Genomic DNA, 19,323 nt, shown 5'->3' on the forward strand with positions numbered 1-19,323 from the left:
GAAAATGTTGAACAATAAATACGCTTTTAAATTTCAATTTGAAAAAGTTAAAATAACTGCTAAAATGAATGTTCACACATTGAAATAAATGCATTTTAGGAAAAGATGAAACATAGTCTTCTCATCCATGAACTTCATTGTTAATATATAAACAGTACATGTATAACGTTTTTCAAAGGTTGTAAAGTACTTTTCTCCAAGCAAATATAATGTAGATATGGAAATTCACACCCAGATTTCAGTTTTGAAAAGAATAATATCAATGGTAAAATGAAATTGCAAACATGAAAAATAAATTCTTTTTTGAGAAATGATTAAACATGGTTTCACATCTATGAAACAGCACATGTAAAAAGTACTTTTCTACAAGACAGCAAAATGTAGATCTGTAAATTCACTTCTACATTTCAATTTTAAAAAGAATAACATAAATGTTAAAATCAAACTACAAACTTTAAAATACATGCTTTTTTGAGAAACGTTTAAACTTTGTTTCACATCTATGAATTTTCATGTTTAAATATTAATAGCCTTTGTAAAGTTTTTAACAAAGTTTAAAAATATAGTTTACAACTAGAAAAGAAAATGTAGAATAATAAATACGCTTTTAAATTTTAATTCGAAAAAGTTAAAATAACTGCTAAAATGAATGTTCACACATTGAAATAAATGCATTTTAGGAAAAGATGAAACATAGTTTTCTCATCCATGAACTTCATTGTTAATATATAAACAGTACTTGTAAAATACTTTTCATAGGTTGTAAAGTATTTTTCTACAAGCAAATATAATGTAGATCTGGAAATTCACATCCAGAAGAAAATGTAGAAAAATAAATACGCTTTTAAATTTCAAAGTGAAAAAGTAAAAATATCTGCTAAAATAAATGTTCACACATTAAATAAATGCATTTTAGGTAAAGATGAATGATAGTCTTCTCATCCATGAACTTCATTGTTAATATATAAACAGTACATGTAAAACGTTTTTCAAAGGTTGTAAAGTAATTTTCCACAAGCAAATAAAATGTAGATCTGGAAATTCACATCCAGATTTCAATTTTGAAAAGAATAATATCAATGGTAAAATGAAATTGCAAACATGAAAATAAATGCTTTTTTGAGAAATGATTAAACATGGTTTCACATCTATGATACAGCACATGTAAAAAGTACTTTTCTACAAGACAGCAAAATGTAGATCTGTAAATTCACTTCTACATTTCAATTTTAAAAAGAATAACATAAATGTTAAAATCAAACTACAAACTTTAAAATACATGCTTTTTTGAGAAATGTTTAAACTTTGTTTCACATCTATGAATTTTCATGTTTAAATATTAACAGCCTTTGTAAAGTTTTTAACAAAGTTTAAAAATATATTTTACAACTAGAAACGAAAATGTAGAAAAATAAATACGCTTTTAAATTTCAATGCGAAAAAGTAAAAATATCTGCTAAAATGAATGTTCAAACATTGAAATAAATGCATTTTAGGTAAAGATGAAACATAGTTTTCTCATCCATGAACTTCATTGTTAATATATAAACAGTACATGTAAAACGTTTTTCAGAAGTTGTAAAGTAGTTTTCACCAAGCAAATATAATGTAGATATGGAAATTCACACCCAGATTTCAATTTTGAAAAGAATAATATCAATGGTAAAATGAAATTGCAAACATGAAAAATAAATGCTTTTTTGAGAAATGATTAAACATGGTTTCACATCTATGAAACAGCACATGTAAAAAGTACTTTTCTACAAGACAGCAAAATGTAGATCTGTTAATTCACTTCTAGATTTCAATTTTAAAAAGAATAACATAAATGTTAAAATCAAACTACAAACTTTAAATTACATGCTTTTTTGTGAAATGTTTAAACTTTGTTTCACATCTATGAATTTTCATGTTTAAATATTAATAGCCTTTGTAAAGTTTTTAACCAAGTTTAAAAATATAGTTTAGAACTAGAAAAGAAAATGTTGAACAATAAATACGCTTTTAAATTTCAATTTGAAAAAGTTAAAATAACTGCTAAAATGAATGTTCACACATTGAAATAAATGCATTTTAGGAAAAGATGAAACATAGTTTTCTCATCCATGAACTTCATTGTTAATATATATAGAGTACATGTAAAATGTTTTTCATAGGTTGTAAAGTACTTTTCTACAAGCAAATATAATGTAGATGTGGAAATTCACATCCAGAAGAAAATGTAGAAAAATAAATACGCTTTTAAATTTCAATGTGAAAAAGTAAACATATCTGCTAAAATGAATGTTCACACATTGAAATAAATGCATTTTAGGAAAAGATGAAAGATAGTCTTCTCATCCATGAACTTCATTGTTAATATATAAACAGTACATGTAAAACGTTTTTCAAAGGTTGTAAAGTAATTTTCTACAAGCAAATAAAATGTAGATCTGGAAATTCACATCCAGATTTCAATTTTGAAAAGAATAATATCAATGGTAAAATGAAATTGCAAACATGAAAAATAAATGCTTTTTTGAGAAATGATTAAACATGGTTTCACATCTATGAAACAGCACATGTAAAAAGTACTTTTCTACAAGACAGCAAAATGTAGATCTGTTAATTCACTTCTAGATTTCAATTTTAAAAAGAATAACATAAATGTTAAAATCAAACTACAAACTTTAAATTACATGCTTTTTTGTGAAATGTTTAAACTTTGTTTCACATCTATGAATTTTCATGTTTAAATATTAACAGCCTTTGTAAAGTTTTTAACAAAGTTTAAAAATATAGTTTACAACTAGAAAAGAAAATGTAGAAAAATAAATACGCTTTTAATTTTCAATTTGAAAAAGTTAAAATAACTGCTAAAATGAATGTTCAAACATTGAAATAAATGCATTTTGGGAAAAGATGAAACATAGTTTTCTCATCCATGAACTTCATTGTTAATATATAAACAGTGCATGTGAAACGTTTTTCAGTGGTTTTAAAGTACTTTTCTACCAGCAAATAAAATGTAGATCTGGAAATTCACATCCAGATTTCAATTTTGAAAAGAATAATATAAAGGGTAACATGAAATTGCAAACATGAAAAATAAATGCTTTTTTGAGAAATGATTAAACATGGTTTCACATCTATGAAACAGCACATGTAAAAAGTACTTTTCTACAAGACAGCAAAATGTAGATCTGTAAATTCACTTCTACATTTCATTTTTAAAAAGAATAACATAAATGTTAAAATCAAACTACAAACTTTAAAATACATGCTTTTTTGAGAAATGTTTAAATTTTGTTTCACATCTATGAATTTTCATGTTTAAATATTAATAGCCTTTGTAAAGTTTTTAACAAAGTTTAAAAATATAGTTTACAACTAGAAAAGAAAATGTAGAACAATAAATACGCTTTTAAATTTCAATGTGAAAAAGTAAAAAAATCTGCTAACATGAATGTTCAAACATTGAAATAAATGCATTTTAGGTAAAGATGAAACATAGTTTTCTCATCCATGAACTTCATTGTTAATATATAAACAGTACATGTAAAACGTTTTTCAGAAGTTGTGAAGTAGTTTTCTCCAAGCAAATATAATGTAGATATGGAAATTCACACCCAGATTTCAATTTTGAAAAGAATAATATCAATGGTAAAATGAAATTGCAAACATGAAAAATAAATGCTTTTTTTGAGAAATGATTTAACATGGTTTCACATCAATGAAATAGCACACGTAAATAGTACTTTTCTACAAGACAGCAAAATGTAGATCTGTGAATTCACTTCTACATTTCAATTTTAAAAAGAAAAACATAAATGTTAAAATGAAACTACAAACTTTAAAATATATGCTTTTTTGAGAAATGTTTAAACATTGTTTTACATCTATGAATATTCATGTTTAAATATTAACAGCCTTTGTAAAACTTTTAACAATGTTTAAAAATATAGTTTACAACTAGAAAAGAAAATGTACAAAGATAAATACGCTTTTAAATTTCAATTTGAAAAAGTTAAAATAACTGCTAAAATGAATGTTCACACATTGAAATAAATGCATTTTAGGAAAAGATGAAACATAGTTTTCTCATCCATGAACTTCATTGTTAATATATAAACAGTGCATGTAAAATGTTTTTCATAGGTTGTTAAAGTACTTTTCTACAAGCAAATATAATGTAGATCTGGAAATTCACATCCAGAAGAAAATGTAGAAAAATAAATACGCTATTAAATTTCAATGCGAAAAAGTAAAAATATCTGCTAAAATGAATGTTCAAACATTGAAATAAATGCATTTTAGGTAAAGATGAAACATAGTTTTCTCATCCATGAACTTCATTGTTAATATATAAACAGTACATGTAAAACGTTTTTCAGAAGTTGTAAAGTAGTTTTCTCCAAGCAAATATAATGTAGATATGGAAATTCACACCCAGATTTCAATTTTGAAAAGAATAATATCAATGGTAAAATGAAATTGCAAACATGAAAAATAAATGCTTTTTTGAGAAATGATTAAACATGGTTTCAAATCTATGAAACAGCACATGTAAAAAGTACTTTTCTACAAGACAGCAAAATGTAGATCTGTTAATTCACTTCTAGATTTCAATTTTAAAAAGAATAACATAAATGTTAAAATCAAACTACAAACTTTAAATTACATGCTTTTTTGTGAAATGTTTAAACTTTGTTTCACATCTATGAATTTTCATGTTTAAATATTAATAGCCTTTGTAAAGTTTTTAACCAAGTTTAAAAATATAGTTTAGAACTAGAAAAGAAAATGTTGAACAATAAATACGCTTTTAAATTTCAATTTGAAAAAGTTAAAATAACTGCTAAAATGAATGTTCACACATTGAAATAAATGCATTTTAGGAAAAGATGAAACATAGTTTTCTCATCCATGAACTTCATTGTTAATATATATAGAGTACATGTAAAATGTTTTTCATAGGTTGTAAAGTACTTTTCTACAAGCAAATATAATGTAGATGTGGAAATTCACATCCAGAAGAAAATGTAGAAAAATAAATACGCTTTTAAATTTCAATGTGAAAAAGTAAAAATATCTGCTAAAATGAATGTTCACACATTGAAATAAATGCATTTTAGGAAAAGATGAAAGATAGTCTTCTCATCCATGAACTTCATTGTTAATATATAAACAGTACATGTAAAACGTTTTTCAAAGGTTGTAAAGTACTTTCTCCAAGCAAATATAATGTAGATATGGAAATTCACACCCAGATTTCAGTTTTGAAAAGAATAATATCAATGGTAAAATGAATTGCAAACATGAAAAATAAATGCTTTTTTGAGAAATGATTAAACATGGTTTCACATCTATGAAACAGCACATGTAAAAAGTACTTTTCTACAAGACAGCAAAATGTAGATCTGTTAATTCACTTCTACATTTCAATTTTAAAAAGAATAACATAAATGTTAAAATCAAACTACAAACTTTAAATTACATGCTTTTTTGTGAAATGTTTAAACTTTGTTTCACATCTATGAATTTTCATGTTTAAATATTAATAGCCTTTGTAAAGTTTTTAACCAAGTTTAAAAATATAGTTTAGAACTAGAAAAGAAAATGTTGAACAATAAATACGCTTTTAAATTTCAATTTGAAAAAGTTAAAATAACTGCTAAAATGAATGTTCACACATTGAAATAAATGCATTTTAGGAAAAGATGAAACATAGTTTTCTCATCCATGAACTTCATTGTTAATATATAAACAGTACTTGTAAAATACTTTTCATAGGTTGTAAAGTATTTTTCTACAAGCAAATATAATGTAGATGTGGAAATTCACATCCAGAAGAAAATGTAGAAAAATAAATACGCTTTTAAATTTCAATGTGAAAAAGTAAAAATATCTGCTAAAATGAATGTTCACACATTGAAATAAATGCATTTTAGGAAAAGATGAAAGATAGTCTTCTCATCCATGAACTTCATTGTTAATATATAAACAGTACATGTAAAACGTTTTTCAAAGGTTGTAAAGTAATTTTCTACAAGCAAATAAAATGTAGATCTGGAAATTCACATCCAGATTTCAATTTTGAAAAGAATAATATCAATGGTAAAATGAAATTGCAAACATGAAAAATAAATGCTTTTTTGAGAAATGATTAAACATGGTTTCACATCTATGAAACAGCACATGTAAAAAGTACTTTTCTACAAGACAGCAAAATGTAGATCTGTTAATTCACTTCTAGATTTCAATTTTAAAAAGAATAACATAAATGTTAAAATCAAACTACAAACTTTAAATTACATGCTTTTTTGTGAAATGTTTAAACTTTGTTTCACATCTATGAATTTTCATGTTTAAATATTAACAGCCTTTGTAAAGTTTTTAACAAAGTTTAAAAATATAGTTTACAACTAGAAAAGAAAATGTAGAAAAATAAATACGCTTTTAATTTTCAATTTGAAAAAGTTAAAATAATTGCTAAAATGAATGTTCAAACATTGAAATAAATGCATTTTGGGAAAAGATGAAACATAGTTTTCTCATCCATGAACTTCATTGTTAATATATAAACAGTGCATGTGAAACGTTTTTCAGTGGTTTTAAAGTACTTTTCTACCAGCAAATAAAATGTAGATCTGGAAATTCACATCCAGATTTCAATTTTGAAAAGAATAATATAAAGGGTAACATGAAATTGCAAACATGAAAATTAAATGCTTTTTTGAGAAATGATTAAACATGGTTTCACATCTATGAAACAGCACATGTAAAAAGTACTTTTCTACAAGACAGCAAAATGTAGATCTGTAAATTCACTTCTACATTTCATTTTTAAAAAGAATAACATAAATGTTAAAATCAAACTACAAACTTTAAAATACATGCTTTTTTGAGAAATGTTTAAATTTTGTTTCACATCTATGAATTTTCATGTTTAAATATTAATAGCCTTTGTAAAGTTTTTAACAAAGTTTAAAAATATAGTTTACAACTAGAAAAGAAAATGTAGAACAATAAATACGCTTTTAAATTTCAATGTGAAAAAGTAAAAAAAATCTGCTAACATGAATGTTCAAACATTGAAATAAATGCATTTTATGTAAAGATGAAACATAGTTTTCTCATCCATGAACTTCATTGTTAATATATAAACAGTACATGTAAAACGTTTTTCAGAAGTTGTGAAGTAGTTTTCTCCAAGCAAATATAATGTAGATATGGAAATTCACACCCAGATTTCAATTTTGAAAAGAATAATATCAATGGTAAAATGAAATTGCAAACATGAAAAATAAATGCTTTTTTTGAGAAATGATTAAACATGGTTTCACATCAATGAAATAGCACACGTAAATAGTACTTTTCTACAAGACAGCAAAATGTAGATCTGTGAATTCACTTCTACATTTCAATTTTAAAAAGAAAAACATAAATGTTAAAATGAAACTACAAACTTTAAAATACATGCTTTTTTGAGAAATGTTTAAACATTGTTTTACATCTATGAATATTCATGTTTAAATATTAACAGCCTTTGTAAAACTTTTAACAATGTTTAAAAATATAGTTTACAACTAGAAAAGAAAATGTACAAAGATAAATACGCTTTTAAATTTCAATTTGAAAAAGTTAAAATAACTGCTAAAATGAATGTTCACACATTGAAATAAATGCATTTTAGGAAAAGATGAAACATAGTTTTCTCATCCATGAACTTCATTGTTAATATATAAACAGTGCATGTAAAATGTTTTTCATAGGTTGTTAAAGTACTTTTCTACAAGCAAATATAATGTAGATCTGGAAATTCACATCCAGAAGAAAATGTAGAAAAATAAATACGCTATTAAATTTCAATGCGAAAAAGTAAAAATATCTGCTAAAATGAATGTTCAAACATTGAAATAAATGCATTTTAGGTAAAGATGAAACATAGTTTTCTCATCCATGAACTTCATTGTTAATATATAAACAGTACATGTAAAACGTTTTTCAGAAGTTGTAAAGTAGTTTTCTCCAAGCAAATATAATGTAGATATGGAAATTCACACCCAGATTTCAATTTTGAAAAGAATAATATCAATGGTAAAATGAAATTGCAAACATGAAAAATAAATGCTTTTTTGAGAAATGATTAAACATGGTTTCAAATCTATGAAACAGCACATGTAAAAAGTACTTTTCTACAAGACAGCAAAATGTAGATCTGTTAATTCACTTCTAGATTTCAATTTTAAAAAGAATAACATAAATGTTAAAATCAAACTACAAACTTTAAATTACATGCTTTTTTGTGAAATGTTTAAACTTTGTTTCACATCTATGAATTTTCATGTTTAAATATTAATAGCCTTTGTAAAGTTTTTAACCAAGTTTAAAAATATAGTTTAGAACTAGAAAAGAAAATGTTGAACAATAAATACGCTTTTAAATTTCAATTTGAAAAAGTTAAAATAACTGCTAAAATGAATGTTCACACATTGAAATAAATGCATTTTAGGAAAAGATGAAACATAGTTTTCTCATCCATGAACTTCATTGTTAATATATATAGAGTACATGTAAAATGTTTTTCATAGGTTGTAAAGTACTTTTCTACAAGCAAATATAATGTAGATGTGGAAATTCACATCCAGAAGAAAATGTAGAAAAATAAATACGCTTTTAAATTTCAATGTGAAAAAGTAAAAATATCTGCTAAAATGAATGTTCACACATTGAAATAAATGCATTTTAGGAAAAGATGAAAGATAGTCTTCTCATCCATGAACTTCATTGTTAATATATAAACAGTACATGTAAAACGTTTTTCAAAGGTTGTAAAGTACTTTCTCCAAGCAAATATAATGTAGATATGGAAATTCACACCCAGATTTCAGTTTTGAAAAGAATAATATCAATGGTAAAATGAATTGCAAACATGAAAAATAAATGCTTTTTTGAGAAATGATTAAACATGGTTTCACATCTATGAAACAGCACATGTAAAAAGTACTTTTCTACAAGACAGCAAAATGTAGATCTGTTAATTCACTTCTACATTTCAATTTTAAAAAGAATAACATAAATGTTAAAATCAAACTACAAACTTTAAATTACATGCTTTTTTGTGAAATGTTTAAACTTTGTTTCACATCTATGAATTTTCATGTTTAAATATTAATAGCCTTTGTAAAGTTTTTAACCAAGTTTAAAAATATAGTTTAGAACTAGAAAAGAAAATGTTGAACAATAAATACGCTTTTAAATTTCAATTTGAAAAAGTTAAAATAACTGCTAAAATGAATGTTCACACATTGAAATAAATGCATTTTAGGAAAAGATGAAACATAGTTTTCTCATCCATGAACTTCATTGTTAATATATAAACAGTACTTGTAAAATACTTTTCATAGGTTGTAAAGTATTTTTCTACAAGCAAATATAATGTAGATGTGGAAATTCACATCCAGAAGAAAATGTAGAAAAATAAATACGCTTTTAAATTTCAATGTGAAAAAGTAAAAATATCTGCTAAAATGAATGTTCACACATTGAAATAAATGCATTTTAGGAAAAGATGAAAGATAGTCTTCTCATCCATGAACTTCATTGTTAATATATAAACAGTACATGTAAAACGTTTTTCAAAGGTTGTAAAGTAATTTTCTACAAGCAAATAAAATGTAGATCTGGAAATTCACATCCAGATTTCAATTTTGAAAAGAATAATATCAATGGTAAAATGAAATTGCAAACATGAAAAATAAATGCTTTTTTGAGAAATGATTAAACATGGTTTCACATCTATGAAACAGCACATGTAAAAAGTACTTTTCTACAAGACAGCAAAATGTAGATCTGTTAATTCACTTCTAGATTTCAATTTTAAAAAGAATAACATAAATGTTAAAATCAAACTACAAACTTTAAATTACATGCTTTTTTGTGAAATGTTTAAACTTTGTTTCACATCTATGAATTTTCATGTTTAAATATTAACAGCCTTTGTAAAGTTTTTAACAAAGTTTAAAAATATAGTTTACAACTAGAAAAGAAAATGTAGAAAAATAAATACGCTTTTAATTTTCAATTTGAAAAAGTTAAAATAATTGCTAAAATGAATGTTCAAACATTGAAATAAATGCATTTTGGGAAAAGATGAAACATAGTTTTCTCATCCATGAACTTCATTGTTAATATATAAACAGTGCATGTGAAACGTTTTTCAGTGGTTTTAAAGTACTTTTCTACCAGCAAATAAAATGTAGATCTGGAAATTCACATCCAGATTTCAATTTTGAAAAGAATAATATAAAGGGTAACATGAAATTGCAAACATGAAAATTAAATGCTTTTTTGAGAAATGATTAAACATGGTTTCACATCTATGAAACAGCACATGTAAAAAGTACTTTTCTACAAGACAGCAAAATGTAGATCTGTAAATTCACTTCTACATTTCATTTTTAAAAAGAATAACATAAATGTTAAAATCAAACTACAAACTTTAAAATACATGCTTTTTTGAGAAATGTTTAAATTTTGTTTCACATCTATGAATTTTCATGTTTAAATATTAATAGCCTTTGTAAAGTTTTTAACAAAGTTTAAAAATATAGTTTACAACTAGAAAAGAAAATGTAGAACAATAAATACGCTTTTAAATTTCAATGTGAAAAAGTAAAAAAAATCTGCTAACATGAATGTTCAAACATTGAAATAAATGCATTTTATGTAAAGATGAAACATAGTTTTCTCATCCATGAACTTCATTGTTAATATATAAACAGTACATGTAAAACGTTTTTCAGAAGTTGTGAAGTAGTTTTCTCCAAGCAAATATAATGTAGATATGGAAATTCACACCCAGATTTCAATTTTGAAAAGAATAATATCAATGGTAAAATGAAATTGCAAACATGAAAAATAAATGCTTTTTTTGAGAAATGATTAAACATGGTTTCACATCAATGAAATAGCACACGTAAATAGTACTTTTCTACAAGACAGCAAAATGTAGATCTGTGAATTCACTTCTACATTTCAATTTTAAAAAGAAAAACATAAATGTTAAAATGAAACTACAAACTTTAAAATACATGCTTTTTTGAGAAATGTTTAAACATTGTTTTACATCTATGAATATTCATGTTTAAATATTAACAGCCTTTGTAAAACTTTTAACAAAGTTTAAAAATATAGTTTACAACTAGAAAAGAAAATGTACAAAGATAAATACGCTTTTAAATTTCAATGTGAAAAAGTTAAAATAACTGCTAAAATGAATGTTCACACATTGAAATAAATGCATTTTAGGAAAAGATGAAACATAGTTTTCTCATCCATGAACTTCATTGTTAATATATAAACAGTGCATGTAAAATGTTTTTCATAGGTTTTAAAGTACTTTTCTACAAGCAAATATAATGTAGATCTGGAAATTCACATCCAGAAGAAAATGTAGAAAAATAAATACGCTATTAAATTTCAATGCGAAAAAGTAAAAATATCTGCTAAAATGAATGTTCAAACATTGAAATAAATGCATTTTAGGTAAAGATGAAACATAGTTTTCTCATCCATGAACTTCATTGTTAATATATAAACAGTACATGTAAAACGTTTTTCAGAAGTTGTAAAGTAGTTTTCACCAAGCAAATATAATGTAGATATGGAAATTCACACCCAGATTTCAATTTTGAAAAGAATAATATCAATGGTAAAATGAAATTGCAAACATGAAAAATAAATGCTTTTTTGAGAAATGATTAAACATGGTTTCACATCTATGAAACAGCACATGTAAAAAGTACTTTTCTACAAGACAGCAAAATGTAGATCTGTTAATTCACTTCTAGATTTCAATTTTAAAAAGAATAACATAAATGTTAAAATCAAACTACAAACTTTAAATTACATGCTTTTTTGTGAAATGTTTAAACTTTGTTTCACATCTATGAATTTTCATGTTTAAATATTAATAGCCTTTGTAAAGTTTTTAACCAAGTTTAAAAATATAGTTTAGAACTAGAAAAGAAAATGTTGAACAATAAATACGCTTTTAAATTTCAATTTGAAAAAGTTAAAATAACTGCTAAAATGAATGTTCACACATTGAAATAAATGCATTTTAGGAAAAGATGAAACATAGTTTTCTCATCCATGAACTTCATTGTTAATATATATAGAGTACATGTAAAATGTTTTTCATAGGTTGTAAAGTACTTTTCTACAAGCAAATATAATGTATATCTGGAAATTCACATCCAGAAGAAAATGTAGAAAAATAAATACGCTTTTAAATTTCAATGTGAAAAAGTAAACATATCTGCTAAAATGAATGTTCACACATTGAAATAAATGCATTTTAGGAAAAGATGAAAGATAGTCTTCTCATCCATGAACTTCATTGTTAATATATAAACAGTACATGTAAAACGTTTTTCAAAGGTTGTAAAGTAATTTTCTACAAGCAAATAAAATGTAGATCTGGAAATTCACATCCAGATTTCAATTTTGAAAAGAATAATATCAATGGTAAAATGAAATTGCAGACATGAAAAATAAATGCTTTTTTGAGAAATGATTAAACATGGTTTCACATCTATGAAACAGCACATGTAAAAAGTACTTTTCTACAAGACAGCAAAATGTAGATCTGTTAATTCACTTCTAGATTTCAATTTTAAAAAGAATAACATAAATGTTAAAATCAAACTACAAACTTTAAATTACATGCTTTTTTGTGAAATGTTTAAACTTTGTTTCACATCTATGAATTTTCATGTTTAAATATTAACAGCCTTTGTAAAGTTTTTAACAAAGTTTAAAAATATAGTTTACAACTAGAAAAGAAAATGTAGAAAAATAAATACGCTTTTAATTTTCAATTTGAAAAAGTTAAAATAACTGCTAAAATGAATGTTCAAACATTGAAATAAATGCATTTTGGGAAAAGATGAAACATAGTTTTCTCATCCATGAACTTCATTGTTAATATATAAACAGTGCATGTGAAACGTTTTTCAGTGGTTTTAAAGTACTTTTCTACCAGCAAATAAAATGTAGATCTGGAAATTCACATCCAGATTTCAATTTTGAAAAGAATAATATAAAGGGTAACATGAAATTGCAAACATGAAAAATAAATGCTTTTTTGAGAAATGATTAAACATGGTTTCACATCTATGAAACAGCACATGTAAAAAGTACTTTTCTACAAGACAGCAAAATGTAGATCTGTAAATTCACTTCTACATTTCATTTTTAAAAAGAATAACATAAATGTTAAAATCAAACTACAAACTTTAAAATACATGCTTTTTTGAGAAATGTTTAAATTTTGTTTCACATCTATGAATTTTCATGTTTAAATATTAATAGCCTTTGTAAAGTTTTTAACAAAGTTTAAAAATATAGTTTACAACTAGAAAAGAAAATGTAGAACAATAAATACGCTTTTAAATTTCAATGTGAAAAAGTAAAAAAATCTGCTAACATGAATGTTCAAACATTGAAATAAATGCATTTTAGGTAAAGATGAAACATAGTTTTCTCATCCATGAACTTCATTGTTAATATATAAACAGTACATGTAAAACGTTTTTCAGAAGTTGTGAAGTAGTTTTCTCCAAGCAAATATAATGTAGATATGGAAATTCACACCCAGATTTCAATTTTGAAAAGAATAATATCAATGGTAAAATGAAATTGCAAACATGAAAAATAAATGCTTTTTTTGAGAAATGATTTAACATGGTTTCACATCAATGAAATAGCACACGTAAATAGTACTTTTCTACAAGACAGCAAAATGTAGATCTGTGAATTCACTTCTACATTTCAATTTTAAAAAGAAAAACATAAATGTTAAAATGAAACTACAAACTTTAAAATATATGCTTTTTTGAGAAATGTTTAAACATTGTTTTACATCTATGAATATTCATGTTTAAATATTAACAGCCTTTGTAAAACTTTTAACAATGTTTAAAAATATAGTTTACAACTAGAAAAGAAAATGTACAAAGATAAATACGCTTTTAAATTTCAATTTGAAAAAGTTAAAATAACTGCTAAAATGAATGTTCACACATTGAAATAAATGCATTTTAGGAAAAGATGAAACATAGTTTTCTCATCCATGAACTTCATTGTTAATATATAAACAGTGCATGTAAAATGTTTTTCATAGGTTGTTAAAGTACTTTTCTACAAGCAAATATAATGTAGATCTGGAAATTCACATCCAGAAGAAAATGTAGAAAAATAAATACGCTATTAAATTTCAATGCGAAAAAGTAAAAATATCTGCTAAAATGAATGTTCAAACATTGAAATAAATGCATTTTAGGTAAAGATGAAACATAGTTTTCTCATCCATGAACTTCATTGTTAATATATAAACAGTACATGTAAAACGTTTTTCAGAAGTTGTAAAGTAGTTTTCTCCAAGCAAATATAATGTAGATATGGAAATTCACACCCAGATTTCAATTTTGAAAAGAATAATATCAATGGTAAAATGAAATTGCAAACATGAAAAATAAATGCTTTTTTGAGAAATGATTAAACATGGTTTCAAATCTATGAAACAGCACATGTAAAAAGTACTTTTCTACAAGACAGCAAAATGTAGATCTGTTAATTCACTTCTAGATTTCAATTTTAAAAAGAATAACATAAATGTTAAAATCAAACTACAAACTTTAAATTACATGCTTTTTTGTGAAATGTTTAAACTTTGTTTCACATCTATGAATTTTCATGTTTAAATATTAATAGCCTTTGTAAAGTTTTTAACCAAGTTTAAAAATATAGTTTAGAACTAGAAAAGAAAATGTTGAACAATAAATACGCTTTTAAATTTCAATTTGAAAAAGTTAAAATAACTGCTAAAATGAATGTTCACACATTGAAATAAATGCATTTTAGGAAAAGATGAAACATAGTTTACTCATCCATGAACTTCATTGTTAATATATATAGAGTACATGTAAAATGTTTTTCATAGGTTGTAAAGTACTTTTCTACAAGCAAATATAATGTAGATGTGGAAATTCACATCCAGAAGAAAATGTAGAAAAATAAATACGCTTTTAAATTTCAATGTGAAAAAGTAAAAATATCTGCTAAAATGAATGTTCACACATTGAAATAAATGCATTTTAGGAAAAGATGAAAGATAGTCTTCTCATCCATGAACTTCATTGTTAATATATAAACAGTACATGTAAAACGTTTTTCAAAGGTTGTAAAGTACTTTCTCCAAGCAAATATAATGTAGATATGGAAATTCACACCCAGATTTCAGTTTTGAAAAGAATAATATCAATGGTAAAATGAATTGCAAACATGAAAAATAAATGCTTTTTTGAGAAATGATTAAACATGGTTTCACATCTATGAAACAGCACATGTAAAAAGTACTTTTCTACAAGACAGCAAAATGTAGATCTGTTAATTCACTTCTACATTTCAATTTTAAAAAGAATAACATAAATGTTAAAATCAAACTACAAACTTTAAATTACATGCTTTTTTGTGAAATGTTTAAACTTTGTTTCACATCTATGAATTTTCATGTTTAAATATTAATAGCCTTTGTAAAGTTTTTAACCAAGTTTAAAAATATAGTTTAGAACTAGAAAAGAAAATGTTGAACAATAAATACGCTTTTAAATTTCAATTTGAAAAAGTTAAAATAACTGCTAAAATGAATGTTCACACATTGAAATAAATGCATTTTAGGAAAAGATGAAACATAGTTTTCTCATCCATGAACTTCATTGTTAATATATAAACAGTACTTGTAAAATACTTTTCATAGGTTGTAAAGTATTTTTCTACAAGCAAATATAATGTAGATGTGGAAATTCACATCCAGAAGAAAATGTAGAAAAATAAATACGCTTTTAAATTTCAATGTGAAAAAGTAAAAATATCTGCTAAAATGAATGTTCACACATTGAAATAAATGCATTTTAGGAAAAGATGAAAGATTGTCTTCTCATCCATGAACTTCATTGTTAATATATAAACAGTACATGTAAAACGTTTTTCAAAGGTTGTAAAGTAATTTTCTACAAGCAAATAAAATGTAGATCTGGAAATTCACATCCAGATTTCAATTTTGAAAAGAATAATATCAATGGTAAAATGAAATTGCAAACATGAAAAATAAATGCTTTTTTGAGAAATGATTAAACATGGTTTCACATCTATGAAACAGCACATGTAAAAAGTACTTTTCTACAAGACAGCAAAATGTAGATCTGTTAATTCACTTCTAGATTTCAATTTTAAAAAGAATAACATAAATGTTAAAATCAAACTACAAACTTTAAATTACATGCTTTTTTGTGAAATGTTTAAACTTTGTTTCACATCTATGAATTTTCATGTTTAAATATTAACAGCCTTTGTAAAGTTTTTAACAAAGTTTAAAAATATAGTTTACAACTAGAAAAGAAAATGTAGAAAAATAAATACGCTTTTAATTTTCAATTTGAAAAAGTTAAAATAACTGCTAAAATGAATGTTCAAACATTGAAATAAATGCATTTTGGGAAAAGATGAAACATAGTTTTCTCATCCATGAACTTCATTGTTAATATATAAACAGTGCATGTGAAACGTTTTTCAGTGGTTTTAAAGTACTTTTCTACAAGCAAATATAATGTAGATGTGGAAATTCACATCCAGAAGAAAATGTAGAAAAATAAATACGCTTTTAAATTTCAATGTGTAAAAGTAAAAATATCTGCTAAAATGAATGTTCACACATTGAAATAAATGCATTTTAGGAAAAGATGAAAGATAGTCTTCTCATCCATGAACTTCATTGTTAATATATGAACAGTACATGTAAAACGTTTTTCAAAGGTTGTAAAGTAATTTTCTACAAGCAAATAAGATGTAGATCTGGAAATTCACACCCAGATTTCAATTTTGAAAAGAATAATATCAATGGTAAAATGAAATTGCAAACATGAAAAATAAATGCTTTTTTGAGAAATTATTAAACATGGTTTCACATCTATGAAACAGCACATGTAAAAAGTACTTTTCTACAAGACAGCAAAATGTAGATCTGTTAATTCACTTCTAGATTTCAATTTTAAAAAGAATAACATAAATGTTAAAATCAAACTACAAACTTTAAATTACATGCTTTTTTGTGAAATGTTTAAACTTTGTTTCACATCTATGAATTTTCATGTTTAAATATTAACAGCCTTTGTAAAGTTTTTAACAAAGTTTAAAAATATAGTTTACAACTAGAAAAGAAAATGTAGAAAAATAAATACGCTTTTAATTTTCAATTTGAAAAAGTTAAAATAACTGCTAAAATGAATGTTCAAACATTGAAATAAATGCATTTTGGGAAAAGATGAAACATAGTTTTCTCATCCATGAACTTCATTGTTAATATATAAACAGTGCATGTGAAACGTTTTTCAGTGGTTTTAAAGTACTTTTCTACCAGCAAATAAAATGTAGATCTGGAAATTCACATCCAGATTTCAATTTTGAAAAGAATAATATAAAGGGTAACATGAAATTGCAAACATGAAAAATAAATGCTTTTTTGAGAAATGATTAAACATGGTTTCACATCTATGAAACAGCACATGTAAAAAGTACTTTTCTACAAGACAGCAAAATGTAGATCTGTAAATTCACTTCTACATTTCATTTTTAAAAAGAATAACATAAATGTTAAAATCAAACTACAAACTTTAAAATACATGCTTTTTTGAGAAATGTTTAAATTTTGTTTCACATCTATGAATTTTCATGTTTAAATATTAATAGCCTTTGTAAAGTTTTTAACAAAGTTTAAAAATATAGTTTACAACTAGAAAAGAAAATGTAGAACAATAAATACGCTTTTAAATTTCAATGTGAAAAAGTAAAAAAATCTGCTAACATGAATGTTCAAACATTGAAATAAATGCATTTTAGGTAAAGATGAAACATAGTTTTCTCATCCATGAACTTCATTGTTAATATATAAACAGTACATGTAAAACGTTTTTCAGAAGTTGTGAAGTAGTTTTCTCCAAGCAAATATAATGTAGATATGGAAATTCACACCCAGATTTCAATTTTGAAAAGAATAATATCAATGGTAAAATGAAATTGCAAACATGAAAAATAAATGCTTTTTTTGAGAAATGATTAAACATGGTTTCACATCAATGAAATAGCACACGTAAATAGTACTTTTCTACAAGACAGCAAAATGTAGATCTGTGAATTCACTTCTACATTTCAATTTTAAAAAGAAAAACATAAATGTTAAAATGAAACTACAAACTTTAAAATACATGCTTTTTTGAGAAATGTTTAAACATTGTTTTACATCTATGAATATTCATGTTTAAATATTAACAGCCTTTGTAAAACTTTTAACAATGTTTAAAAATATAGTTTACAACTAGAAAAGAAAATGTACAAAGATAAATACGCTTTTAAATTTCAATTTGAAAAAGTTAAAATAACTGCTAAAATGAATGTTCACACATTGAAATAAATGCATTTTAGGAAAAGATGAAACATAGTTTTCTCATCCATGAACTTCATTGTTAATATATAAACAGTGCATGTAAAATGTTTTTCATAGGTTTTAAAGTACTTTTCTACAAGCAAATATAATGTAGATCTGGAAATTCACATCCAGAAGAAAATGTAGAAAAATAAATACGCTATTAAATTTCAATGCGAAAAAGTAAAAATATCTGCTAAAATGAATGTTCAAACATTGAAATAAATGCATTTTAGGTAAAGATGAAACATAGTTTTCTCATCCATGAACTTCATTGTTAATATATAAACAGTACATGTAAAACGTTTTTCAGAAGTTGTAAAGTAGTTTTCTCCAAGCAAATATAATGTAGATATGGAAATTCACACCCAGATTTCAATTTTGAAAAGAATAATATCAATGGTAAAATGAAATTGCAAACATGAAAAATAAATGCTTTTTTGAGAAATGATTAAACATGGTTTCAAATCTATGAAACAGCACATGTAAAAAGTACTTTTCTACAAGACAGCAAAATGTAGATCTGTTAATTCACTTCTAGATTTCAATTTTAAAAAGAATAACATAAATGTTAAAATCAAACTACAAACTTTAAATTACATGCTTTTTTGTGAAATGTTTAAACTTTGTTTCACATCTATGAATTTTCATGTTTAAATATTAATAGCCTTTGTAAAGTTTTTAACCAAGTTTAAAAATATAGTTTAGAACTAGAAAAGAAAATGTTGAACAATAAATACGCTTTTAAATTTCAATTTGAAAAAGTTAAAATAACTGCTAAAATGAATGTTCACACA

Source organism: Narcine bancroftii, chromosome 5, assembly GCF_036971445.1.
Source record: "Narcine bancroftii isolate sNarBan1 chromosome 5, sNarBan1.hap1, whole genome shotgun sequence".
In the NCBI taxonomy this organism is placed as follows: domain Eukaryota; kingdom Metazoa; phylum Chordata; class Chondrichthyes; order Torpediniformes; family Narcinidae; genus Narcine; species Narcine bancroftii.